The following is a 9,496-nucleotide window of genomic DNA, read 5'->3' on the forward strand; positions in this document are numbered from 1 at the left end:
TATATATATATATATATATTATTGTTTATTTTTCTTTTCAATTACTTATACAGTATTCAACAAAAACCATTCAATATTTTAGACATCTTTCAAAAGACATGAAAGGAGCAGCTTTTATTTATTGGTTTAGCATATTGGTTTACAAAATAAATGTTCAAGCCCATATAATGTGAGTTCAAATGTTTAAACTTAACTTCTTTTAAAATTCAATAAAATAAAGATTTTAAAAAGGATATGGAGCTGGCTCCGGTGGTGGTACAAAGCTTCGCAATTCAGCGAATGAAGGATGTTCTGGATCCTCTTTAAGACTGCCAAGAGTATCTAAAATAAGTTGATGTATATTAGTATATGTTTTAATTGATCTCATTAATTCTGTTATGCTATATGATGACTTACTGCCAAGAAGTGCCATGAGCATAGCAAGTAAAAATCCGAATACGAAAAATTTCATTTTAAAGTTTCACTTTTACTGTTTTCCTCTAAAGGTATCAGTTTGACTGATAGTTTTAATGGTTCGAATACTATCTTTTTATAATCATTGATTGTTAGTATGAAATTACGTTTGATTTTATTGAAAAATATTATTAATCACAAGTACGTAATTAATAGGGGTTATGCAAATTGTAATGCAATTATAAGCAAGATAAATTGATTACAAAGTAAAAGTCATTTATTAAATTAAAAAATGTACTTTAAGGTATTCAAATTTTTCCAATAATAATAATAACATTAATCATTAAAATAAAAATGAAATTTTAAAACTATAAACAAAGTAAATGCAGTTAAGCGTCTTTGCTTAAACGTTTATTATTGATGTTAACTGTCTAATCTTCAAAGTGTTTTTAATGAAAGATTGAGGTAAATATTTTTACAAATTGGGAAAAATATACACCAACTAAAATGGAAATCATAATATCGTAATAATATCTATGAAGATCATCGGTACTTGCAACTGCAACATAAATATGTTTAAGAATCAACGACTTAATATATAAGCACGACTTTACCGTTTCCAAAAATCAATAGATATATACCATATATACATATATAGATATATACTTTTACACTATTGCATTTAAAACTGTACATGTTTCTCCTTCTGTGTAACTTCTAACATAGTATAAAACAAAAACTCTACCGATTTTCATAAGTTTTAAGTATTCAGAAAATTTATTGAAAGAAGTAAATGCTAGACATTTCTTTAAAATATCATATACACTATATTATATTATATAGACTCTAAGTGATGACAATTTAGCTTCTTTCAAACATTCGATTCTAATAAGGCATTGGAATTGGAGCCACTTCTGGTGCGAGATTGCGCAATTCAGCGGATGAGGGATGATGACGTGGATCCTCTGGAGCAAGATAATCTTGCGGATTAGCCATGGTATCTGATATGTAATAAAGATTTATAGAATATCCAAATCTGATCATTAATATAAATTCACTTACTGGCAAAGAAAGCCAAGATCATGGCAAGCAAAAATCCGAATGTAAATAATTTCATTATAAAACTTTGTTTTTGTTACTTTCATATAAACTTATGACTTTAACTAATCATTTTAATGGTCCGAACAGTCTTTTTATAGTCAATAATCGAAAGTTCGTAATTGAGTTTCGTATTTTGAAAGTGATTAATTGGATTAACACGTAGATTGATATGCAAGTTATAAAGTAATTTAAAATAATATTAATGATTTTTAAACGCAAAGCTATTTATCAAATAAAGAAACTGTCTTTATAATATCCGTATGTTGATAAATATAATCATATCAAAAACATATGTAGTGTTGAGTCAAAAATATAATACAATAGTTTTATCGTATTTAAATGATTGGTGAATGAGCATAGTATAGTTTCTGCTTTATCTCTGAAAAGCTTTCCAACTTCGACAATAGATAGATAGATAAATCTAACTCACTGTAGGTGAGTATTAACAAACACCGTATGTAATGCAGTCTTCAATAAAAGTTATGCTCTGGAACGCAAATGGGCTGCTACATCAACAAAACGAACTACAGACTATTCTTTACAAAAAGTCCATCGATATATGTCTAATAGCAGAAACGCACTTTACGAGGGAATCACATATAAAATTTAGAGGTTATGAAACTTACCACACTACTCACCCGAATAACAATGCACGAGGGGGAAGTGCTATTATAATAAAGGAAACCATCAGTCACTATGAAGAGGAAAATATCAGCTGTAGCGAGTTTCAAGCCACAACTGTTACAATAAAAGTACAAAATCAAAAATTATCAATTATTTCGGTCTACAGTCCTCCAAGACATTCTATTAGTACAGATCAATATATAAACTTTCTTTCTAAATTTAAAAATAAATTCATTATTGGTGGCGATTTCAACGCTAAACATGTCCATTGGGGTTCGCGATTAACTACAACTAAGGGCCGAGAACTATTAAAAGCCATACAAGCCACAGGATGTGATGTCTTATCAACTGGAAGCCCAACATATTGGCCAACTGACCCAGCGAAAATACCGGATCTGATTGACTTTTTTATAACTAAAAAAATACCAAAAGAACTCTTACAAATAGAAAATGGATACGATATCTCTTCTGATCATTCACCTGTGCACCTCTCTATTAATAAAAGTGTAGTCATAAATGAACCGAAGCCTTACCTAATAAATAGATCTACTGACTGGGATTACTTTAGGCTGCATCTTGAAAACAGTCTTAATCTTAACTCTGATCTAAACTCAGCGACTGAAGTGGATAACGAAGTTCTTCTATTTACACAGCAGATTCAAAAATCAGCATGGATGAGCACTTCACAGTTCTCTAAACACCAGGTTAGACCAACTCTTCCAAAAGAAATAAATAAACTAATATGGGAAAAAAGGAAATTGCGTAAAAAATGGCAACAAACACGATCACCAACTGACAAAACGGAATTAAATAGGAAAACTGCACAACTACGAAAACTTATCAATAATGTTAAAAATGATAAGATACAACAGAATCTTAGAAGCCTTTCTTATGAGAAACGCACAGATTACTCGCTGTGGAAAGCCGTGAAAGCAGTAAAACATCCTATAAAACATAATCCTCCTATTAAAGCAGATGGCACATCATGGGCCAAAAGTGACGAAGAAAAAGCAGATTTATTCGCAAAATTTCTTAAAGCAACATTTACACTAAATGATGATGGAAATAATCTTCCTACGTCTAATTTAAATCCATTCAACCAAGCAATACAACCAACTTCGCTAAGAGAAATAAAAAATGAAATAAGAAATATGAAACTAAAAAAGGCTCCTGGTTGGGATCAGATAACCGCTGAGATCTTAAACCAATTCCCTAATAAAGGAATAATCAAACTATGCAAAATAATTAATGCAGCTCTTCGCTTAAGACACTTCCCAATTTATTGGAAAGTGGCGGAAGTACTTATGGTACACAAACAAGGAAAACCTGCTAATGAAGTTTCGTCGTATCGTCCAATTTCTTTACTACCCATTTTATCAAAAATCTTTGAACGAATTCTCCTTAATAGAATACAGATTGTTCTCACAGAAAATCAAATAGTTCCGAGTCATCAGTTTGGGTTCCGAAAAAAGCATTCCACTGTAGAACAAATACACAGAATATGCGACAAAATCGAAAGAGCACTTGAAGAACAAAAAATTTGCACTGCAGTTTTCCTAGACGTATCGAAAGCATTTGATAAAGTTTGGCACAAAGGACTTGTGCATAAGATTGAACAGTGGTTTTCGAGACAAATATCCGAAATTATGTGGTCCTACTTATCTTGCCGATTCTTCAGAGTAAAATATAAAGGTGCGTACTCAACACTTGAACCAATTGAAGCCGGAGTACCGCAGGGAAGTATACTTGGCCCAATTCTGTACCTAATTTACACAGCCAACCTGCAAGTCTCACCAGAAAGTGTTATTGCCACGTTTGCAGATGATACAGCGATCCTTACCACTGGAAACACAATAAACGAATCAACAGAAGCAACGCAGCGTTCCATTGATCAAATTATTAGTTGGACTAAAAAATGGAAAATTGAGCTCAACCAAACGAAATCCGTCCATGTAAACTTCACAAACAAAAAAATTGAATATTTGCCGATAAATATGTGCAGTGCTCAAATACCATACTCAAACACAGCTAAATACCTTGGCATGAACTTAGATGCTAAGTTGAAATGGAAAGAACATATAAAGAAAAAACGAGTTGAATTAGAATCCAAATACAAAAATTTATATTGGCTTCTTGGGAACAAATCACCCGTCTCTCTAAACAATAAATTAATGATATACAAGCAAGTCTTAGCTCCGGTGTGGACGTATGGAATCCAGTTATGGGGTTGTGCACCAAAATCCACTATTCAAATCATTCAAAACTTTCAAAACAAAGTTTTAAGAAACTTAGTCAACGCTCCGTGGTTTATTAGGAATACTGACCTCCATCGGGACTTGAAGATCGAATCTGTGGCTGCAGTAATCCAGAAGTTCGCGATAAAGCACCAAAAACGATTACAACAGCATCCAAACGAGACAGTCAACCATCTGTCTAATACATCTGGCCTGCTGAGAAGACTTAAACGAACAAAGCCTTCAGATCTACTCCCGAATTAGTAGTCTAATAATAATTTAGATTACTACTATTAACACTAAGTCTTTGACAACTTCACAATTTTAATAAGTATACTGAAATGTAACAAAACTGCTTGATAGTTCTTGTATGAACTAGTCGTAGTCAAATGAAACATGAATTTATATTATTGTACATATTGTGTTTCAAATAATAAAAAAAAAAAAAAAAAAAATGTAGGTGTAAAAGTGCATTAGAGAGGCACTTATGCTCACATCAATGCAGAGCACTGCGACCATTGGATGTTTTCTATAATCAGATCTTGTATACAATAATACTTTGTGTTGTCCCTATAGTACTTTTCCAACAATACCTCAAAATTCTTAATTTGTCAGATATTATAAAATGAATTTTTCTTTGCTTTTCGCTCAGTAAACTTTTATTTAAGATAGAAAAAACATAATTTCTAAAAGTAATCTTATTCAAAAAGAACTAGAAGTATGTTCAAAAATTAGGTTTGTAATTCTCCCTCTTATATATTTCAATTGCTGTCTAAAATTCAGGAACGTATTCTATAGATAAATCGTCTATTTTAGCTGATAGAAGATGCCTGCGTGGTCCTATTTCTGTTTCCAGGTCCATATTAGGACTAGCCAGAGTATCTGAAAAATATTCGGAATAAAGAGACTTCTTAAGTCCACTTACTGACAAAGATAAAATATCCACCTACCGGCGAAGAGAGCCAAGAACATGGCAAGCAAGAATCCAAAAGTAATGAATTTCATTTTTTAGGTTTTTTTTTTGATTATATTTTGTTCAACTCAGAAGTTTCACTGATAATTTTGAATAGGCGAACGCCGTTTTTATACATTTTTTGTGCCATAAAATATCTAAAAAATGGCTTCCTTGCTGACATTTATTTATTCAGAAGTTGAAATATTTATTGAGAATTAGATATTGTCAATAAATTTTGTTTTTGATTTAACACTACTTAGTTTTCATGTAAATTTAAGTTAATTTATTTAAAATTGATTAAGTAAATCTTAGATCAGGAAACTACAAGTATACTTTACGATGTATTTATTTAAAAAATGAGAATGTCATTCTGTGAATACTAATTTCTTACAAATCAATTCATTTATTTATAATCCCTAACTGGTATTTTCAAAATCTTCTTTAATCATTTTGTTAAAATATTATCTCAAATTATTTTCTCAAATAAGTTTTCTTCAAATTGATTAGTTGTATTAACGTTAGAAAGCATTTATTTTAAAAATATTTTAAATACCTATAAATTCAGGGTTTATCACAAAACAAAAAGTACTTGTATAAAATAATAGATAAAAATTCAAAAGATCTAATTTTGATATACAAATCACTGTTGGAAGGAACGATATTGTATCATTTATGAATCGCATGGAGTAAGAAGACTAGAAATGTTTAAAAATGATCTCGGTCAAAAACAGGATAAAGCTTCATGAACGAAATGAGGAGCTAGGAACTACGACTAGATTCAAGATGCTAAAGACGATGATAAGATTTTGAACGTATAATCTATTATAAAATTCAGCACTCTACACTTAAGTTCTGTACAACATATTGAGTTAAGCAAATAATTAGAATTTTTTTAAATATAAGCAATAAATACGTCTGAATACAAAAATTTAAAACAAAAAGTCAAAATTTATTAATCGGTGTAGATCAGATACAGAATGTTTGAAAATCAAGATCACCTGTATCCAAAATACGTTATTTGGGTATGCGCCTCTTAACTGTTATACAAGAGGCGCCAAAATTGTGTGGTACTTAAATATACCATCAGATATATATATGTTTTAGATATATATATATCAGGTATATATATGGGTATATGTCAACAGTTGGCAAGGTCAGTGGTTGCGGGGATAAGATGCAATCGTAAAGTGATCAGTCGAAGAGGTAGTTAAGTTACGGTCGGTTTCGGCAGTGTATTTCTTAATTTGATTATGTTTAGTTTAATTAGTTTGATTGTATCTTAAATTCATATATATGCTATCATAATTTTTACTTCATCAATACATGAAATCATATATCTTACATATATATATATTTTAAAATATATTTTAAAAATAGTAATTGCAAAAAAGTTCTTGCTTAACCAGATATTCTTAAACTATTACATTATCCTATGCATTATAAGCTTGGAATGGGAATAACTGATATAGTCATCAGCCGCAATTTTAATTTATGAAACGACATTTCAAAGTATATATTTACAATTTTTTATGAACTATATAGCTATAGTGACTTTATATGCTCTCTCTCTCTCTATGAGTAAAGTAAATTATACTTTACTTTATACTTTTATACTTTTATTTTATATAGCATTTCGTCCATTCAACATTAACTTCTTTAATCCCTTTTTTTTTCGTAGTATCACAGAGTACCAGTTTTTAGTGCTGAAGTGGGCTTTTGTGTGCAAGGCCGACACTGCAATCTAAACTTACTTCTTCAGAGTTCAGCAATGACTTGTTGAAGTTAACATTTCTTAATTCATTGAATAGAAATGCATTCTTTCAAAAATGTTCTATATTACCTTTAATTTGTAAATTTCAAATTACTTAATAGTGTCATTGCTTGACTTATATTAGGCATATAGCAATGCTCCAACAGCTGTTTTGGTTCTGATATAGCTTTGATGTACTAACTGTCTTGTTATTCCTGCCTAAATCATATTTAAGCACACGGAATATATCTCTTGTGGTATTGCTATAAACCTTGGTCACTCACCAAGGTGAGAAACCTTGCTATTAGTCTCTCACTAATTTTTTGTTATACCTATTCGCATCTACCATGGTGTTCAGCTAATTATATCTTTTATATTATATGACTGTCAATATTTCGTTATCAATTCTTCTCGTTTGCTTTTGTAAATTCTTTTGTAATCGTTCTGTAGGTATTTTTTCAGTGCAATTTACATAGTTCAAGTGTATATTCAACGTATGCTCATACTTTGTTGTGGTTTATTTATTCTAGATTGGCTGTTGTAAAACACCCTCTGATTTTGAAAAAACCCACCCCAATCACATATTAATTAAGTTATATACTCATAAATAAGTCACTCTAAAAATATGTATAGCATCTGGCTGTTGTAACCATAACTCCAATATATATTCGATCTATGAATATAGCATAGATCGATAATACTCACTGTTTGTAAAAGAATATACCTATATTAGTTTAATCAATAAGTCCGAACCATAAACTCTTTAAAGGCATATATAAAGCTGAGAAAAGTTGTTCATAGTTCAGATACATGATCTCTATTCCTTTCATTTTAATGATGGTGAGCTTACATACATTCATATCATTTTGATCATAGTACTTATATGTCATTTCTGGCAACTAAAGTCGATTTTTCCAAGAAAACACAAATTTTATTTGAAGAAGTTAAACTTTATTTTTTGTAACTCGAGGTATTCAAATTTTAATTCAAAGCAATTCTCACACATTAATTCCACTGTTTAAAATTAATTTTCTTGCACTCATCGTTAACAGCAATCCTTTAATTAAATATTAGTGTATCATCTGGAAGAAAATTGAGAGATTTAATCACTGGTGGGCCACTGCATGGGCTTTCTTCCACTTCAGGGATATCGCAAGGCGTAGCAAAAGCATCTGAAATATGTTGATAAAATTATTTGTATAATAAACAGTATTTCAACAAAGTTTTGTTGTACTCACAAGTAAAGATTGCCAATATCAAAATAATTAAGAAACCAAATGTAATGAATTTCATATTTCAGATTTTTTTAATATTCACTATTCAACTTTGAAATTACACTAACGAATTTTAGGTTGCAGATATAGTTTTTATACTTTTTGTTTCGCATTAATATATCAATAAAATTAGGTTTTATATCACGAGAAATAACTTACATCAGTAATTAAATCAATTTATATTCAAATTTTGTTAGATTTTATATGTCTAGAATATAATGTTCTGTGTGTAGCTTAAATGAAGTAAATAGTAAAATATTATATAATTAAATCTAAACAGAAATAATAAAATAATTTGTTTTTCAATATCTTATAACCACAGTTTTAGTATTTTGTAATAAGTACTTAAAATGTTGGATAATTTACAGAGTAGCGCTATAACTGAGAAGGATTTTTTCGTACATCAATATAGTTATATCCTACCTTGAAAACAAATGCATATCATTTCTAAATCATAACAATATCTAAGTTAATGATATAGAGAACATACTACAGGTAACTACTAAGTTTATTGCCGCGATAAAACACTAAGGACAAAGTTGACTAAATATCTTTAAGATTTCTAGATATGTATTGTAAAGGAATATCTGTTATTATAATTATATGTAAACAATAATACATATATGGTTATAGAATCTTATATATAAAAATGAATAGAAAAATGTGTTGGTAAGCCCATAACTCAAGAACGCCTGGACCAATTTAGTCAATTCTTTTTTTTAAATGTTCGTTGAAGTCCAAGGATGGTTTTTACGGCGAAAAAAAAATCGAATTATTGCTAATTCCAAATTGGTTCGGGCGTTGTTTAGTTATGCGCTTACCAACACATTTTTCGATTCATTTTTACACATAAGAAGATAAGAACATAACCAGAATAGACAACTTTGTGTGTTGTAATAAGTTGTTGATTATATGATTATGTTATATTAAAACCCCATGACTTCCTTTGCAGATCATTATCTCCACTATTCAAGTGAGCCACCCACTTTTCATATATTTGTCACCTTTAGGTTTCCGCTGTCCCTTTAGATTATTTTCCAATCAGGTTTGAACCCTAAGTTCGTCTCTTAGTTTAAAACCCACTGGCAGACATCCCAGTCGGGGTTTTTTAGTGGATCCCAGAAGGGTGGCCAAAATTCTTGGAAGGGGAGATACTTTGGTCACC

At 30.3% G+C, this 9,496-nt stretch overlaps 1 long non-coding RNA gene across 1 annotated transcript; it reads right to left on the reverse strand.

The window, feature by feature from the left end:
* Positions 1-178: 178 nt before the first annotated feature.
* LOC119670570 lies at positions 179-526 on the reverse strand. Its single transcript, XR_005251722.1, has 2 exons — positions 397-526; positions 179-321 (listed from the first exon to the last, which is right to left on the reverse strand). It is a non-coding gene; the product is annotated as an uncharacterized LOC119670570 (long non-coding RNA).
* Between the last annotated feature and the right edge of the window lie 8,970 nt (positions 527-9,496).

The sequence above is a fragment of the Teleopsis dalmanni genome, chromosome 1, assembly GCF_002237135.1.
Source record: "Teleopsis dalmanni isolate 2A chromosome 1, ASM223713v2, whole genome shotgun sequence".
Lineage (NCBI taxonomy): Eukaryota > Metazoa > Arthropoda > Insecta > Diptera > Diopsidae > Teleopsis > Teleopsis dalmanni.